The sequence below is a fragment of the Ursus maritimus genome, unplaced genomic scaffold, assembly GCF_017311325.1.
Source record: "Ursus maritimus isolate PB19 unplaced genomic scaffold, ASM1731132v1 scaffold_11, whole genome shotgun sequence".
NCBI lineage: Eukaryota > Metazoa > Chordata > Mammalia > Carnivora > Ursidae > Ursus > Ursus maritimus.
Window position 1 is genome coordinate 66,767,194 of NW_024423453.1, and position 18,775 is coordinate 66,785,968.

The following is an 18,775-nucleotide window of genomic DNA, read 5'->3' on the forward strand; positions in this document are numbered from 1 at the left end:
TGTCTTACTCTGGTTATATTTTCCTAATGACTAATGATGTTGAGCCTCTTTTCATGTGCTTCTTTGTTACCCATACATCTTGGTTCCTGAAGTGTCTGTTCAGAAAATTTTTAAAGGAAACAAATTGTAAAGGTTAAGCCTGTTAGGTAAATTTTTTCATGAACTTATTTTCTATGCTTTATTTCACTGTCTAAAGGTAGTATCATCATTTTTTTCACACTCGAAAAAACTGTGATAAAATATACACAACATAAAACTTACAGTTTCACCATTTTTCACTGTACAGTGTACTAAGTACACTGTCACTATCATGCAACGGTCACCACCATCTAACTTCAGAATTTTTGTCATCATTCCAAATCGAAACTCTGTATCCAGTAAACACTAACTCTCCACTCCTCCTCCCACCTCCCAGCCCCTGACAACCATCATTCTACTTTCTGTCTCTCTGCATTTGGCCACTCTAGGTACAGTATAGGTTTTTTGTGACTGGCTTATTTCACTTAGTACAATGTTTCCAAGGTTTGTCCATGCTGTAGCATGTGTCAGAAGTTCCTTCCTTTTTCATGGCTGAATAATATTCTTTTGTACGTCTATACATTTTACCGCTATCCATCGATGGACACATGGGTGGCTTCTACGTTTTTGGGCTATTGTGACTAATGCTGTTACAAACATGGGTGTACAGATATCTGAGTCCCTTTTTAATTGCATTTTTAATTTTGCAATATAATTTTTAACCAACTGCATTTTTTTAAAGATTTATTTATTTGAGAGAGAGGGAGAGCGAGCATAAGTGGGGGGAGGGGCAGAGGGAGAGCATCTTCCAACAGACTCCCCACTGAGCAGGGAGCCAGATGAAGGGCTCAATCTCATGACCCATGAGGACATGACCTGAGCCAAAACCATGAGTCTGACGCTTAACCAACTGAGCCACTCAGGGGCCCCTGATCGTTTTGCATTTTAATGGTTACATTCCATTGCCTACCACAGGACCTGACACGTAGCAAGCATTTAATAAACATATGTGAAATTAATAGCCAAATGAATGAGCAAGTGAGTGAATATCTGAGGGATTCCCACACTGGACTCCAGCGCGCGCACAGCTACACCATTCGTCCTGTAGGTGTCAGTCACGGTGTCCTAACGCCAGGCTCCTGAGCCTGGGAAGAGACTGATCTCTGAATCCCTGCCAAGAAGTGAAGAAAACACTTCCCTTGCCTTGGTTTGTCACCCTTGCCACCACTGTTGCCCCACAGGAGGCCCAGCTGCCTGAGGTCTCTGCGTTAGTCACAAGCTACTAAGTCAGGGGGAGGCACAGCTGAGGCTACTGCGAGAAGGAATGCTCTCCTCCGAGACATCTGGGGAAGCACTCACCGCATTCCTTCCCCCACGATCATAACAGCATCAACAGCTCCCATACTCGTGTGCTTCCTCTGTGTCAGGTGCTCTTGAAGCAGGACCTCAGTTAATTGATAAACAGCCCCGAAGTAGGCACCGTGAGAGTCCTCGCTTTATAAAGCAAGCAAACAAAAAGACACAGAGAAGTTAATGAACTTACCCATGGGATGACCATGGAGAATCCAGGCTCTCTTCTCCTGAACCTACCAGGCAGAAGGGAAAACCAAACCCAACCATTCAGGCTGAAAGCAGTTTTCAGTTAGTTCTGCTGAAATTAACCAGAGTCCTTCTACAATCATTCGTTTCTAAGTTTCAATAATATTTATTGAATATACTTTGGAAAACACATTAAAAAACTTTAAGTCACATAAGCCCACCAAAAAAGGTCACTCTTAACACATTAAAATATTTCCTCCCAGTGTTTCCCCCGACTTATATATTTTATTTATTTTTTTTAAAGATTTTATTTATTTATTTGACAGACATAGAGACAGCCAGCGAGAGAGGGAACACAAGCAGGGGGAGTGGGAGAGGAAGAAGCAGGCTCATAGCGGAGGAGCCCGATGTGGGGCTCGATCCCATCACACCGGGATCACGCCCTGAGCCGAAGGCAGACGCTCAACCACTGTGCCACCCAGGCGCCCCCGACTTATGTATTTTAATTCAGTTGATAGAATGAGTGTCTTCATTCTGTTAGGAGGCATCAGTCCTCTCTTGACAACTGCTGTTCCCACCCGCTCCTCCTGCTCTTTCTCTCTCTCTCTCTCTCATCCCTGCCAAATGATGCAGTAAAAACGGGGATGGTATGTACAGTAACAATGAGGCCAGTTGGCAGTGAGCGCCCACCGCAAGCCGGGCGCTGAAGCACCTCACACACGTGACCTCATGGGGTTCACACGTGACCTCATGGGGTTCTCGCGCGACCATATTAGGTGGGAGCCACTATCCTGCCCATTTTACTGATGAGGAGTCTGAGACCGAACATGAACACGGGGCTCTTCCTCCCCACCGCTCGTGCTGGTGCTCACTCTCCCTCGCTCTCTCGCTCTTGCTCTCTTTCAAATAAAATCTTTAAAAAATAGAACAATATTGTAGGCTCCTTTTGTCCTCTCTCGCTCCAGCCATTTGCCCTAGGAGCACTGGTCCCTCTCAGCAGAGGTGGAGGAACGGGCGCTCATTACAAACTCTACAGCGACAAGCAATCCCTGGGTGTCACCTACTCAACAGTGCTGCCCGTGTATGTGTTTCTAGGCCCAGCTTTCTCATTCGCCTTCAATCGCCACGCGTCCCGCGCTGGCCCGGACACTAAATATGAAAGCACATAGTACTCTCCGTGTGGTGGCCCATGTGTAGCACGTAATGTAGCAGAAGCAAGAGCAGAAGGGCCACTGCGTCCATGGCCTGTATGGCGCCCACAGAACAGGAACGCGGCCAGGCCCTTGCCTCCTTGGTTGGCCTGCCCCAGGTGCTGCTCAGCACAGGGCCCTGCGCCCTGCAGGTGCTCAACATCTGCACAGATGTTTCCAACTGGTGAACCCTCTGAACTTTCCATGTGGCACTCAGTTGCGGAGACTGATGGCATTATTTCCCTTGCTTCTTGAGCCAGGGAAAGCACACTTCTTGGCACTCGGCAGTATTTTTTTTAAGATTTTATTTATTTATTCGAGAGAGATTGAGCATGAGTGGGGCTTAGGGCAGAGAAAGAGGGAGAAGCAGATTCCCTGAAGAGCACGGAGCCTGACATGAGGCTCAATCCCAGGACCCCGGGAGCATGACCTGAGCCCAAGGCAGACGCTTAACAGACTGAGCCCCCCAGGCGCCCCCAGCACTCGGCAGTATTAGAGCTTCCTGGGCTGCTCCAGATCTTACTCCGAGGTAGCTGAGCTGTGTCTGGGCCCCTAGAAGGATCTGGCCTCTTCCCACCCGAGGGCTAAGGCCAGAGGGCTGCAGATACAGGGAAGGACTAATGGTTGGGGTGGGGGGGGGCTGCGGTGACAATGAGGGGCTGCGCCCGCTCAGAAGGGCCCTCTCCACCAGCGAGGGGGCTTGGAATCACACAGCTGCCCCTAAAGGCTTCACTTTCTGAAGCTCAGTAAGCATCGGCATGAGAGACAATGGATTTTTTCCTTCCTGAAAAGTCTCAAGCAGCCATTTAAACACATAGCTCTTCTGAATTTCCTATTAGAGGGAAATTCTTAACATCCACGAAGATACTTGTTGAACCTGTGCCCCTAGTGGATGGAAAGCTGGAAGGTAAACTTGACTGCCAGAAAGAAAGTGGTCCTAGTCTGACACAGAGACCACAGTACGGCACCCAACAGTTGCTTAGTTTTCCTCTGGATCACGTGGGCACCAAACCCTCCAGGTGGGCCCCTCTCTTATCTCTCTTCTTTTCCTCATGCCCTGTGGAGCCTCCCTCTGTCCACCCGGGGCCCTTCCCACACGATCCAGCCAGAATCATGAGCCTTTGGCTCAGGCCGCGCGTCAGAGCCACCTGGTTTCCAGGCCGTGGCACTGGAGGGGATGTGGGTCTGGTGAGCTAAGGGCAGGGGTGCAGAGGGGTGTCAGGTCCAGGGAAATGGGCCCTCCCGGGCTATTGCACAGCAACATTTCTGAAAGCCCCGCCTCTCTTAATGAGGTAGTATGGTTTTAAAAACAGCCACAATCATCCCTCCCATCCCGCATGCCTTTTTGCAGTGTGACTCTCGCCACTCCTCCTATCAAGAGATGGGGTCCATGTCCCCCCAGAGTCTTGGCTGGCCCTGCGACTTTTTTAGTCAATAGACTGCAGAAGTGACACTGAGTGACTCCTAGGCCTTGGCAAGAAAGGCCTCTCAGAACGAAGCAGCCATGCTGTGAAGAGTCGGCCTGGCCCATGGAAAGGATGAGCGGCTCCATGGAGAACTGAGGAGCTCCAGCTGAGGGCCAGCACCGACTGCAGCCACGTGAGGGAGGCCATCTCGGACCCGCACCAATGAGCTCCCATCTGAATGCAACCACACAAGCAACCCCAGGCAAGAATGGGCAGCAAAATCGTCTGCCTGAGCCCAGCCAGGCTGGCAGGTTCATGAGCAAACAAACAGTTGGTTTTAAGTCACTAAGTTTTGGGGGTAGGAGTTGTCACACTGGAAAGAGAACAAAAACGCTGCTAAAGCTGACTGCTTTCCTAGCAAGGCCCTGGCGTGTAAGTATACCCCTTTCCTCCATCTTACCAAGAACTTACCTCTTCCTAGCTGGGCATGGCTCAGAGCCCCAGGACACGGAGAAGGAAATGAATACAACCTACCAGTTAGACCCGGACGTAGTTAGTGAGAGCCTGAAACACATTCAGCCTCACTTTCGGTGCCATAGGAATACGAAGACATATCTGGGAGCCTCTCTGTCACCAGGAAACCGACACTCCAGATGAAAAATTAAAATTCATAAACATAGAACAATGGCAGGCACCTTACAATCAGATACAAGTGTATGAAGGGACTCTGAATGCTGTATTAGTTCCCAGAGCCAGGCTGGAGCTGTCAGGGAAGGACTGAGGTGGTGGTGGTTGCACTAGCCCTTGAGGATGGGAAGGACTGACCGAGGTGGGAGAGAATATTCCGGGTGTGTGTACGAGGGTGTTCTCACGACAGGTAAAAAGATATCAATGAGCTGCCGAGGAGAGGGGCAGCATAATGCTCAGAGGACAAAGGGGCGGGAAGACAATAGCCAGACCAGAGTGAAGAGGGGTCTCACCAGCCAATGCTGTCTCTAGGCTTCACTGGGATGTTTCAATGACCTTTAAGAGCTGACGTCGGCAAAGCCCGCTCGGCATGGCATTCTGTAAAGCGCTATGGAAGAGCTCCAAGGATGGACCTTTCGTCAGAGCAGGGCCCACCTGGAGCAGGACACAAGGAAGGGGCCAGGTTCCGGAGGGTTCGGCTGACTGCCACCCCTCAGGCAGGAAGAACGTGTACACCTATTTGCATGTAACAGCCCTGATTATGCCATCAAACTACTTCCCAAATCAGAGTCCACATTTGTTACAAAGAGAAGCCTCCCTTGTCTTGGCCAGCATCCGGGCATTCCCAGAGCTGTGCTCTGCCCCTGGGAAGAGGCCACTGGAAATCCGTGATGTCTCTCTCCACCAAATGTGCCACACCTCTCCAGCCTTCCTCCTCCCCTCCCTTTGGGGGTGGGGGGTACCACCCTCCCCACCAGGCTTTTCCCTGCTTCTCTGAGTTGCCTCAGCCATGCCAGGGCACTGAACTCACTGGAAGACCACACCCACACCACCCCACAAAAATGACAGTCCCACCCACCAACTGCCTTAAGGTGGGAGCAGCTGTTTAAGACTGCACCTACCCTAAGGGAAGCTATAAGGCCAGTATCCTTGCTCCTAATTTATAGGTGGTGACACTGAGTCACAGAAATGATTTACGAGGGCATTCTCAACACTCCAGTGACTCATCAGGGTCAAAATCCCACAAAGCCCAACCCACAAGTTGTGTGACTTCAGGCACGTATCTCTGCTCTCGCTGGTGCCTGAGGTTTTCCCAAGGGCTCTGCCGTAGTGGTACCGGGGTCCCACCTCTCAGACCCTGTTAGATCTCTACCATTAAAGCTAGAATCCCAAACCCAACATAAAAGTTGCAAGTCAAGGAATTCTGGCTGAGGATAACCTGAGTGGTTGTGTGTACCTATGAGAGAGAGAATGCCATTAAATGTGTGTTTTTGTGAGTGTGCGTGTCCATGCCGATGCAGTCAGTTCAGCCAGTTGCCTCTGTTGTGATGTGTAAGAATTCTTAAAAAGAATAAACAAGTTGAGACCCTGGCCTTAACGCAGACCCAGTCTGTCAGAGGATGTGCATTCCAGAAACAGATGGCCAGCCAGGCCAGGCACCTATTCTGGAAGGACTCTTAGCGATTCTGTTGGACTCTATTTGGCTCTTAGCTGTGTTCCTAGTGTCCACAGAAGCCTCACAAGTTGACTTCCTTCTCCTTCCAGAAGGGAAAGGATCTAAGTTTATTAAGCTGCGTGATGCTGGGAAAGGCATGATTTCATTCGCATGTCTTACAAATCGTTCCAACAGCGAGCTATTGTCTCACCTACTCAGGAGGACACGGAGGACAGGACACCGTGGCTCACAAAGGCTACCTTTGCCAGGTCACACTGCCGAGTGTGGGGGCGTCGCCTTGCACCAGACAGGCTCTGCAGGGCACTGAACTAACCTGGAACCTCGGGCTCCCCTCCCACTCCTCCAGTCCTTGACCCCAGCAAGTCATGTCCCTGCCTCCACATCTCTCCCTCTACCTGAGGCACCCACCTCTCCACCGGCCAGATGGCCCCCAAGACCCATGCCTCCTCTGCGCTGGAGCTTACACAACCCATGATCAGACCCCCTTCAACGACCCCCCAATAGCTGACCCTCTCGGAGTCCTCCTGGTTGCCTGTATTCCAGTCCCCATCTCCCTCACCCGCCCCGCACCGGGCACACACCCCCACCCCTCCGCCCCGCCAGCAAGCACCAAGGGACATGACCCCGACGTCCCTCCCCCCGGGAGCGGGGTCCAGCAGCTGAGGGAGGGAAGGGCGGCGGCTGGAGAAAGGCCTGGGAAGCACTGAAACGCCCAGAAACGTGCTGTGACCGGAAACCTCCTGGGCGCGGCGACAGTGCGAGAGCCAAAGCTCAGCGGGCGCGGGTACGCGCGTCCCGTCCCCGCGGGCCCCAGACCGACCCCTCCCGCACCACCAGCTCCGTCCCTTCCCCTGATGGACCAGTAATGATTCTCCAGGGCCACGGTCCGGAGACCAGGCCTCAGCCAGGCGGCGGGAAAACCGCTCCCGCCCTCATCCCCTCCCTCCCCGCCCCTGCCGCCGGTCCCACCCTAGTCTGTCCCCCGCCGCGCCCCCGCCCCTTTCCTCTCCGGCTCCTCCGCACTCCGCCCCTCCCCCTCCTCTCCCTGCACCCCGCCCCCACCCCGCCTGCCTCCCTGGCCCCACCCCGCCCCTCTGTGCCTCCGCGCCCTTCCCTTCCCGCCCCATCCCCCCGCGCACCCCGCGGCGCAGTCTCCCGGCGCCGCGCGTCACCTCTCGGCCCACCTCCTTCGCAGCCAATCACTGCTCACCTCCGCATCCGGCCCGTCCTCCCGGGGGAAGCCTGTGGCCCCAGACGCGGAATCCGGGACAGTGTGTGCAGTCACCGCGCGACTGCGTCTCCAGTGCAGAAGAAACCAGAAGATGGGGTGGTGGGGATGAAGGGCGCGACACCAGTCATTTGGGTGTAATCGTGGCGCTGCCACTGTCGTGTGTGTTTCGTTTAGCTCTTAATGACTTACAAAATGCTTTTCTATGAATGATCTCACTTGGGCAGCAAAACAACCCAGGGAGGATGGTGGTTATCTCCTTTCCCAGGGGAGGAAATGAAAGCGGGGAGTGCTAGAGGAATTCGCCCCAGGTCCCAGACTGGGCGGCGGAGCCCGGCTGGGTCAGACGCAGATCCAGGCCGCACTCCACCGCCCTCCTGCTCGGAAAGCGAGGACAAGTTGAAGCACGGGTGGTTGTCTCGGTCAGCCCCGATCTCGGTTTGAGATCCACTTGCCTGGTCTACTCTTTTAAGAGTGTCCGTGGTTAGGGCAAGGAAAAACGGGAAGCTGCTGGGGAGAGGGGTGGAGTTTACGGAAGACGGTTAGATTGAGGAAGCCAAGAGAAAGGAGTATATTCAAAGGGTTACTTGGCGGTTTCTTCTGCTACAAACCTGACTGATATTAAGGGGAGAATTTGCATCTTAAAAGGAAACCCAAAGATAGATAAGCTTTGGACGGAATGGCAGAAACTCTAGGCAAATACGCTTTACTTGTGAGTGTCCCAAGTAAGCACCCTGGTGCGTCCCAGGGCCTGGCTAATTGGCGGCGCGCTCAAATTACAGCGCTGAACCAGCGCCCCGACACACCCAAAACAGAGGGCCTGGAATAATGAGTCCGATGCTTCTTCACCAGCTCCCAGTGCCTGGGGGCCTCAGCATTAGCTGCAGCCTCTTCCTCCAGGGATCTGCGGAGCTCACCTCTGGTACCCCAAGGACTCCTTCCCAGTGAGGCCTCCCTAACCCCTGATGTAGGAAAGGTTGGAGTTTGAAGATTCTTGAGACATCTTCTGTGCAAAAAGGTGGTTTTATTAAAGCCTGGGGGACAGGACCTGTGGGCAGAAAGCCCTGGGGTCCCGAGGAGTGGCCCATTATATACTTGCAAGTTGGAAGGGGGATAGGGATAGCGAAAGTCTCTAAGGAATTTTGGAAGCAAGGTTTCCAGGACCTTGAGGGGGCTAAGTTATTGTTAGGAAAAGGTCATTTATTACTGTCTAATGAAAACCTGAGTCATGAGACCCTTCAGATGAATATCAGTGGGCCATTTGCTTGGAAGATGATTGCCAACACATATCTTTGGGAGGAAGGAGGAGATAAAGGGAGTTTCCAAAGGGACTTATATATGTTAAAGAAGACTTACAGGATCGGGGGGGGGGGGGGGGGGGGTAGTGTTAAGTTTAGATTCCTTTTTTTTTTTTAAGGTTTTATTTATTTATTTGACACAGAGAGAGATAGTACAAGCACAGGGAGTAGCAGAGGGAGAGGGAGAAACAGGCTTCCCGCCAAGCAGGGAGCCTAATGTGGGGCTTGACCCCAGGACCCTGGGTTCGTGACCTGAGCGGAAAGCAGACGCCTAATCCACTGAGCCATCCAGGAGCCCCTAAGATTCCTTTTTGCCCTTAGCAAAGTATTAATATCGAGGCAGCTGAGTCCCTAGAGAAATGTCACTCTGCCTGTGTCAAGGACTTGTCAGTGGGCTGTAAGTAGTAAAGAAATTTAATTTCTCTTTTGCCCCTCTGTTTCCCACATCAACCCCTTCCCTGCCTAATTTTCCTAAAACCCTAGCACTCGGCAGGGGCTTGGCAGTGCTTCTCAAACCTGAATGTGCCCATGAATCATCTGGGCATCTTGCTAGACATAAATGCACACTCAGCTGGCTCGGGATGGGTCCCCAAGTTTCTAACAGGTTCCCACTTCGTGTTGCTGCTGCCCTTCTGCCTGTGAATCCGTGGAGGACACTTTAAATAGAAAAGATCAAAACACGATACTATATTTCCATATTGATCTTTCTTACTTCCTTCCTTCCTGCACTAGAACGTAAGTTCAAAAGGGTCTAATTAATAGGTTTGGTCTATTTTGTTCCCCGCCAAGACCCCAGCACCCACAAGGGTACCTGGTACACAGCTGGGGCAGTGGCTATTTCGGGGCAGTGGTTCCCAATGAAGGAGTAAATGAAAGATAAGCCAAGAAAGAAGGCAGAGGGATAAATGTGTCATATCAAGAAGAACTCAAGGTGAAAATTGTAAATGGAACAAAGGTTTACTTTGCACTTATGAAATAAAGGAAGAAATAATAGCCACAAATGCTTAGGTCTTGAATAATAGGATGTCAACTTATTTAAAGTAAAAACTGTCCAAAGAACAAGAAAATTTGCAGATATCACATTGATTTTAGAAACTTCAACTCCCTCTCTTTTGGTCACCTCTCATAGGCAGAAGGTGACATGGAAGACTTGTAGAAAGAAATTAACTTAATTTTAGGGCTCTGTGTTTACTTTTTTATTGTGGTAAAATATACATAATGTAAAATTTAGCATTTTAGCCATTTTTAAATGTACGGTTCAGGGACATTAAGTATGTTCACATTGTTGTGTAACCATCAGCATCATCTATCTCCAGAACTTTCCATCTTCCCAAACTGAAACTCTGTTCCCATTCTGCCTCCTCCAGCCTAAGACAACCCCATCGTAGTTTCTGTCTCTGAATTTGACCTCTCAAGGTACCTCATATAAGTGAAATCGTACGGTATTTTTCCTTTTGGAACCGGCTTATCTCACTTGGCACGATATTCCCAAGGTTCATCTATGGTGTGGCCCATATCAGAATTTCCTTCCTTTTTAAGGCTAAATAGTATTCCATTTTATGTACATACCACATTTTATTCATCTCTTCTTTAGCTGATGGACGCTGGGGCTGTTTGTACGTTTGGCTATGGTGAATAACCTGCTATGAACATGGGTGTACAAAAATTTCAGTCCCTGCTTACAGTTCCTCTGAGTATACACCCAGAGATGGGATGGCTGGATTCTTTGGACCACGACTTGTTTAATTTTTTAAGGAACCACCATACTGTTTTCCACAGCATCTGTACCATTCTTATATCCCCACTGGCAAAGAGCAAGGTTTCCAATTTGTATACATCCTTGCCCACGCTTGTTACTTTCTTTCTTTATTTTTATACTAGCCATCCTATTGGCTGCCAGGTGGTATCCCATTATGGTTTTGATTTGCATTTCCTTAGTGCTTAGTGATGCTGAGCATCTTTTCATGTGCTCATTGGCCATTTGGATGTCTTCTGTGGAGAAATGTCTATTCAAATCCTTTGCCCATTTTTGAATCTGATCGTTTGGTTTTTGTTGTTGAGTTGTAAGAGTTTGTTATGTATGCCGGCTATGAATCCCTTGTCAGATATATGATTTACAAACATTTTCTCCTATTTTATAGGTTGCCTTTTCATTCTGTTGGTAGTACCCTTTGAAGTACAAAAGTTTGGGTTTTTTTAAGATTATTTATTTTAGAGAGAGAGAAAGAGCACGTGCACAGGGGGCTAGGGGGGACACAGAGAGAGGGAGACAAGCAGACTCCCTGCCGACCCTGAGATCATGATCTGAGCTGATGCTTAACTGACTGAGCTACCCAGGCACTCCCAAAGTTTTTAATTTTGGTGAAGTCCAATTTATTATTTTCTTTTGTTGCCCATGCTTTTGGTGTCATATCCAAGAAATCATTGGCAAACCCCATGTCGGAAAGTTTTTGCCCTGTTTTCTTCTCAATAGTTGTATAGTTTTTAAGAACTCTCGATTGACTTTTGCAGAGAAGATACATTCTTTTTAAAAGCTCCATACAGGTCAAAAGTAGGAGCTGTACAGGCCACAATATCTAGCTGCAATGTAGTAAAAACTAGTAATTACTAGTAATTAATATTCTAGTAATTATATATGTGAGCATTGCGAAGAGAGTAGATCATAAATGTTCTCATCACAAGGAAAAAAACGGGTAACTATGTGATGGGTGCTAACTAAAGTTATCGTGCTGATCATTTTGCAAGATATACGTGAACCAAATCATCATGTTTATACCCAAACGTAATGCAGTGCTACATGTCAATTATATCTCTATTAAAAAACAAAGAAAAGAAAACTAAAAGCACTAGGCAGTAAAGCAAGTAACTGGGACTTGATTCTCTACAACCATTTCTGACCTACCCCTGTGTTTCCTGCGGAGTTGAGCATAATGCCCTCACACAGTTGGTGACAGCCAATTCAGGTCAAATAAACAAGTTTTTCCTAAACATTCCCAAACACAAATAACCTGCCCACCCACACCTCACTCCACCAGCCAAAAAAGAGAAAGAGAGAGAGAGAACAACTGTAATTAATGACAAAAGGTTAACCACTTGGAAAGGTTAGAACCCTCTCTTTAACTCTGGGGTCAAAGAGAAAGTCAAGACTGAAATGCTAGATCATTTAGAAAATAACACAGAGAACACTGACCACTGAAAAATAAACTTAAAGAAATGAAGAGGAAGAAATTAAGGGGAATAAAACAAAAATGGATTAGTTAGAAAAGAAAAAAATCCTTGTGAACAAACAAAAAATAAAGTTTTTTCTGATTAAGAAAACTGGATGTGGTGGATGGCCAGGAACTCGTGGAGATAGGCAGGTGGTGCCAGGACAAGAGAGAAAAGGAGTCAACTCACTGTCACCTCCCTGGCCGCTGCCACAGCCTGAGGCCACCCCGCAGGGTTCACCTCTACAGCCCGGCTGGTGCTAGGTCCTAGGTCAGTGAGCCTGGACGCATTACTCAACCCCTCTCTGAACTTCAGTGTGTTCGTCTCAATAGTAGGGGTGATACCTACTTTTTCGACTACTGGTCAGAACGGACTAAATACAGGGCATGCATGTGGGACTGGTGGTTATGATTTGTTGATAATTAAATTATTAATGAGAATATTAATATCCCGTTTCACCCTATGGGAGGTCCTAAAGAAGAGTAGGTGGGTAGAAATCTGAGATGGGTAGAAATTTGGGGGGTTCAGTCGGTTAAGCATCTGCCTTCAGCTCCCAGGGTCCTGGGGTTGAGCTCAGCATCAGGCTCCCTACTCAACAGGGAAGTCTGCTTCTCTCCTCTGCCTCTCCCCTGCCCCAGGCCCTGGCTTGTGCTCTCTCTCTCTCTTTCAATCTCTCTCTCTCAAATAAATAAATAAAATCTTAAAAAAAAAAAAAATCTAAGTGCCAAGCCAGGGACCCTGTTTACCTGTGACAAAGGGAAGAAAAGCATCCAGCCAAGCAGCTGGCCAACCCCGTCCAGGAGGCCCATGCCAGTCACGGCAAAACATGTGCTTCCTCCTCCTCCAACGTCTCCCCATAGGTAAATGGGGGTGAAAATGAAGGTCTCACCGTCTATATAGGGTGGGACCTGGATTTGTTGTTCCTCGGGTTTTTCCTTGCTCTGCCAGTCTCTGGTCAGGTCTGAGGATGAACAACATAGGAGGGAAGCCAGCTGGAGGGAGTTGGGCAGTTTTCCAGCTTAGATGCTGAAAGTGCTGATGCTGGCAGTAGTGGGATGTTTCTGGAGTGACGACCCAGGTGTGGACCTCTGGACGTTTTTAGCTTCTTGCTTGCCTGTGCTGGGAGAGGTAGGCCAGTTTGGAGCACCAGGCAGACAGGGGTTCTCTGCATCTGGAGGAGATTGTGAAGGGAGAACTTTATGTGCACAAGGAGTCCCAAAGCTAACAGTACAAGGAGCAGTGCTCAGTGGCCAGCCATCTTCAGTGTCATGGCCCCGGAGGCAGAGAACAGTAAAGAAATTCTAGGTGCTAAGCCCAGCTTGCTCAGTTGGGTGACCTGGTTTCCTGGCTTTTTTCTCCTGTGGGCAGGTGAGGACACTAGGGAAAATGCTAGGTTCCTGAATAGAATAAAGTACATGATTGTCAGATATGTGTCCACCAAAACCACATGAACAGTAAGTCAGAAGATACAGTGCCATCCATTGTGTAAGCTGCCCACAAGAATAAGATTGCCAGGAAGAAGCTGGTATTTCCAGCTGGGGCTTTCTCTCCTTGCCCTCATGTCCTCATCTGCCTAGAGGCAGAGAGAGAACATTGCCTGGCAGCACTCTGTGGAATTATCCCCCACATTCCATGATAATCCTCTTCAATTGTTATAATTTGGGCAAGTTGCCTCCATGCCTCAAAGGATGGGCATGTGACCTGTGACTCCTATGGTACGGTTGCCATAGACTAGGGGGAGACCTTTGTCTGGGATCACTTTTGTAAACCTGAATGTAACCAGGCTGGGTGGAGGGTGGTCTTAGCCATCCTGTGGAGGGATCCTTCCTGAGAACGAAGCAACACCGAGGACAGCAGATCTACTCCCATGTGCTTCAAATTTGGCCAGTAGACAAACTCCCTCTCTTCCCCTCAAGCCAGAGCTTGCCTGACACTTCCAACCAGAGCAGCGCTAATAGACCTATGGTGGGTTGAACTGTGTCTGCCCAAAAGATACATCCAAGTCCTAACTCTGGTACCTGTGAATATGACCATATTTGAAATTAGGGTTTTTCAAATGTGATAAAGCTAAGATGAGGTCATCATGGATTAGGGTGGGTCTTATAAGACAGGAAATTTGAGCACAGAGACACATGCAGGGGAGAGCACCATGTGAAGACGGAGGCGGAGATCAGTGTGATGTGTCTACACGCCAAGTGGCACCAAGGATTATCGGGAGCCTCCAACAGCTGGGGAGAGGCAAGGGAATTCCCCCTCAGATTCTCTCTCAGAACCTCCAAAAGGAACCAACCCTGCTGACACCTGGAGTTTGGACTTTCAGCTTCCAGATCCAAGAAATATATGCAAGAGGCTTTTATGAAGTTGAATCAGTATTATGCCCTATTTACCAAAAGATGACGTTTTGGCAGCTGTTTTCATCAGATCCCTGCCCTTTTGGCTAGCCTGCCAACTCTTTCCCCAGCAACTGTGCTAAAAGAAATTTTAGTGTGGGCCCTTATCATATCTTGCCTGGATTGCTATAAAGAGTCTATATTCAGGGCGCCTGGGGGGCTCAGTCAGTTAAGTGTCTGCCTTTGGCTCAGGTCATGATCTCAGGGTCCTGGGATTGAGTCCTGGGTCCGTCTGGGCTCCCTGCTCGGTGGAGAGTTTGCTTCTCCCTCTCCCACTCCCTCTCTTGTGCTCTCTCTCTCAAATAAATAAATAAAATATATTTTTTAAAAAGAGTGTCATCTTTTTCTTTCTTAGTTCCTCTACCTTCCTGCCACTTTTCCCCAAACATACTGATCTCATCGTCGGTTGTTACCCATGCTCTGCAGAAGAATTCCAAGCTCGCCAGCATGTCATTCAAGAATTTAAAGAATCTCATCTCAACCTCTCTGTGTGTTGTCCACCATCTCTCCCTTGCCATGTGCCTTATACTTTGGCGATACCAAATTATTTGATCCTAAATATTCCACACACTTCCACAGCTGCATGTTTTTGCGAATCCTGTTCTGTCTAAAATGATCTGTTAGTTGCCTCACTCAGGAGCCAGTTCCAACCCCCGTCTCCGACCTGGCTTGCTATACAGAAGCTGGAAAAGGCAAATTGTCTCTTTCCCAGACTCTATTGCTGCTAAGGCTACTTATGTGACACAGTTCTGGCTAATGAGATATAAGGAGAAATCTGCCGGAGGGTTCTGGGAGCTTTTGCTTTGCTGCTAGAAGGGGAAACATGGCAGGCACTGTCCTCCTCATCTTTCACCTTTGAATGTGGACACAATGCCTGGGCTGCTACAGCCAACCTGGGACTATGACTAAAGGTCACGAGAATTCCAGAAACTTCAGCCCTGACATTGTTGAGCTGATGAGTCATCTTGAGTGCCTAACTTATTTGTTATAGTAAATATATATTGTATGTATCATATATATTATATTTCTTTATTATTATTATTTAAAGATTGATTTATGCTAAGAAAGTAGGGTGATCAAGGGCACCTGGGTGAGAGAGAGAGAGAGCACACAAACACGGTGAAGGGCAGAGGGAGAGAAAGAATTTTGAGCAGACTCTGTGCCGAGTGTGGAGCCATACTTGGGGCTCAATCTCATGACCCTGAGATCAAGACCTGAGTGGAAACCAAGAGTCGGATGCTTGACCCAATGAGTCTCCCAGGCGCCCCTGTTATTATTTTTTTTTAAACCACTGTTAGTTAAGCATTCTGTTCCTTGCAGCTGAGGACATTTCTAACCAATACTTTGGTAAAGTGTTCAATGTTCTAGATCTTTCTAGTTAAATTGTTGCTTGCTATGAGAAGTAGTCCCAGACATCCTGGTCAGACTACACCTTCCTCCTCTAAGCACCCATGACATTGGGCACTTATCTTAGCTGCAGTACACATCACGTTAGAATGAATTGCTTACTTCCTGCTCTAGGCTATGAGCTCTGATCTTAGTCTTGCCTGTCTCTGCCCAAGGTATGCTGGCACCCAGCAGAGTGGCCTATAGAGAGCAAAGACTCCAAAAACACAGGGCAAGTGGAGGACTCCATTCACAGCTGCTCATCGCTGCATTGTAGCCACTGGCAAGGATTCTCACCCTTTAAGATCTACAAGGGAATGGCCGACGCACCTCCCTGGGTCATTTCCATATTCTGTCCAGGCAGACTGTGCTCTAATGCATCCTGCAGATACTTGCTGTGCTTTCATGTGAAAGATGCTGTGCTATGCTCTGCACAGGACAAAGAGAAAGGAAGGGCACATCTTGTATTTTAAGAGAATACCTTAATAAGGAAATTAAGTTTCTTTTGCATATGCCTTAAATAACAACACAACCAGAGGGGTGGAAGAAATACATATTTGTTTGCAACTGCAATTCCCATCCCTGACTGCATGTTAGCATGACCTGGGAGCTTTTTAAAAAAGGCAAATGCCCAGGGGCACCTGGGTGGCTGTTAGTTAAACATCCAGGTCTTGATTTTGGCTCAGGTCATGATCTTAGGTTTGTGAGATGGAGTCCCCTCTTCGGGCTCAGCGCAGAGTCTGCTCGAGATTCTCTCTCTCCCTCTGTCCCTCCCCCCACTCATGCTCGTTCTCTCTCTCTTAAATAAATAAATTATATATATAAATATATTTTAAAGGCAAATGCCCTGGCACTCTCCCTGGGGAGCCTGATGAAATTGGTCTGCTGCTCCCTTCTCCGCCCCATCTAATTTTTTAAAGCTCCCTAGGTGATTCTAGTATCCAGTCAGGGGTCAGAACTACTGATTTAAAAGAGGAAGAGATGTGGACTAGGAAGGCATCTTGGAGGCCGTGGTCTCTGGGCCAAACCTTGAGGTATAAGGTTGGACAACAGGGAGCAGGGGTATCTGAGAGCGAGGAGTGGCAGAAACGAAACATCAGTCTAGCTGTCAGCCAATCAACCAGACTAGTTGTGGAAAAGAGTTCTGATGAGTCAGTACTAGAAATAAAAGTGGGTGTGTGGGGGAGGGGCCTTGAATGCCAGACCAACAAGGTTAGACCATTCTGAAGGCAAGGATCACCATCCTGATGGCAATTTTTATGCTAAGAAAGTAGCATGATTGGGGCACCTGAATGGCTCAATTGATTAAGCATCCGACTGTTGATCTCGGCTCAGGTCTCAGTCTCAGGGTGGTGAGTTCAAGCCCTATGTTGGGCTCCACACTGGGGGTAGAGCTTTCTTAAAAAAAAACAAAAAACAAAAAACTACCCCAAAAAAAGTTTTTTAAAGAAAGTACCATGATCAAAGAGAAATTGAAGAAGAAACTCTGCATGTAGAAGGAATATGGGCTGTATGAATTAGTAAACAACGATATAGTCTGTTAAGATAATTACACTCAAGCCACCAGTGAGGTTGCCTGTGGACCTGAGGTGCTCCCAGGTTAACCTTCCTTCCCACAACTTCCACTGGGAGCTCCCGCCCAGTTCAGACATGCTCAGACCTAAACAATGTTTCGAAGAAAACCCCACATTTCTTTGGAGTTCCTTGTAATCATCCATCATGTTCCTTTCATCCTTTTCTGCCTAATGCCTATCATAGCACACCACAGTGTCTGGGACCTTTCAGGTTCTCAAGAAACGCTTACAGAAAGGAAGAATCCAGCCACACAACTTAGCTTGGCTCAGCTGCAAGGCCTGCTGGGAGCTCAGAAACATGGGATGGTAGGGAGATGGAAGAGGAGGTCAGACCCAGTCAGAGCTGAAGGAAATAACTCGCTGTCAGACTGGCCTCAGGTGTGAGTGGAAGACTGTACAACACAGAACATTCCAGGGGCCGTGGTGAAGCACCAGGAATTGACTGAGGCCAGGAGCCAAGGAGGCGCAAATTTGGGAATGCTGGGAGAGCCCCAGTATGGGAGCTAAAGACCAAGTAGGAACGGAACCGCAATCCCTGCTGCCCAGTTGGGCCGGTGGGCTCTGGCCAAGGGGAACGGCCCGAGAGCTCAGCAGGGTATCAGGTCCAGACCAGAGTGGACGAGCCAAACAGAACATGGGGCCACATCCCCAGGGGAACGACAAGGCCGTCACAGCCAACATCAGGGCCAAGTTGTAGTTCTGAGGGCATATGGGGGTCTGAGCTTCGCCTGAGCCTTGGGCTCATGGCAGCAGGGATATGTCTGGCCCTCAACCGGGTGCTGGGATTAATTCAACCAGTGCTCTATCCAGCACTGACTCTGGGGCTGCAGGAGGGGGGCCATCCCACCCACCACATCTCCAGCCGATCAAAATGGGGAGGTGCTGAAGATGCCCAGGGCCAAGGTGCCCATGAGAAAAAAAACCAGGAGTTGTTGGTTTGTTTTCAAAACCTAGCATGGGTTCCAAATCAATGAAATGAAAACACAAATTTCTGGCTTCTTTCATCCTCTCTGCAAGAGAGATGATGTGACCCTGCCTTCACCACGCCAGGCCCCACCGAAGGCCCCACCTGTCCCTTGGTCATCCCAGCCTTGCTGAGCCTGCGCTCATGTGCTCCCCCCAGGGTCCTCAGGCAGCAAAGAAGTTGCTCCAGGGGCAGAAGCCATTGCAGGAAGGCGAGCAGGCAGCGGACTGTTGGGGAAAGAGGCCTGGCCTCGATCAGAAGAGCCGAGTTCCAGGCCTGATTGCATCACTAATCTGCCGCATGCCCGTGAGCACAGTACACACAAGGCCTGTCATTGTGCCCACACGCAGCCCAGATGTTTTCCAAGTTCCTTTCTTGCTCTGCCACTCTGAGGCTTCCCATTAGCATGCGAACAGCAGGCCAGGTATGTGG

The 18,775-nt window shown here is 49.0% G+C and overlaps 1 long non-coding RNA gene across 2 annotated transcripts in view; it reads right to left on the bottom strand.

The window, feature by feature from the left end:
- Positions 1-8,071, bottom strand: part of LOC103673289 — a 31,209-nt gene extending 23,138 nt beyond the window's left edge. Inside the window, exons 1-3 of one of the 2 annotated variants that reach the window (XR_005833933.1) lie at positions 7,507-8,071; positions 5,134-5,275; positions 1,378-1,512 (exon numbers count right to left, since the gene is read on the bottom strand). This is a non-coding gene — a long non-coding RNA (uncharacterized LOC103673289). The remainder of the gene's footprint in view (positions 1-1,377; positions 1,513-5,133; positions 5,276-7,506) is intronic. The other variant, XR_571366.1, reaches the window with a different exon arrangement.
- Positions 8,072-18,775: the final 10,704 nt, after the last annotated feature.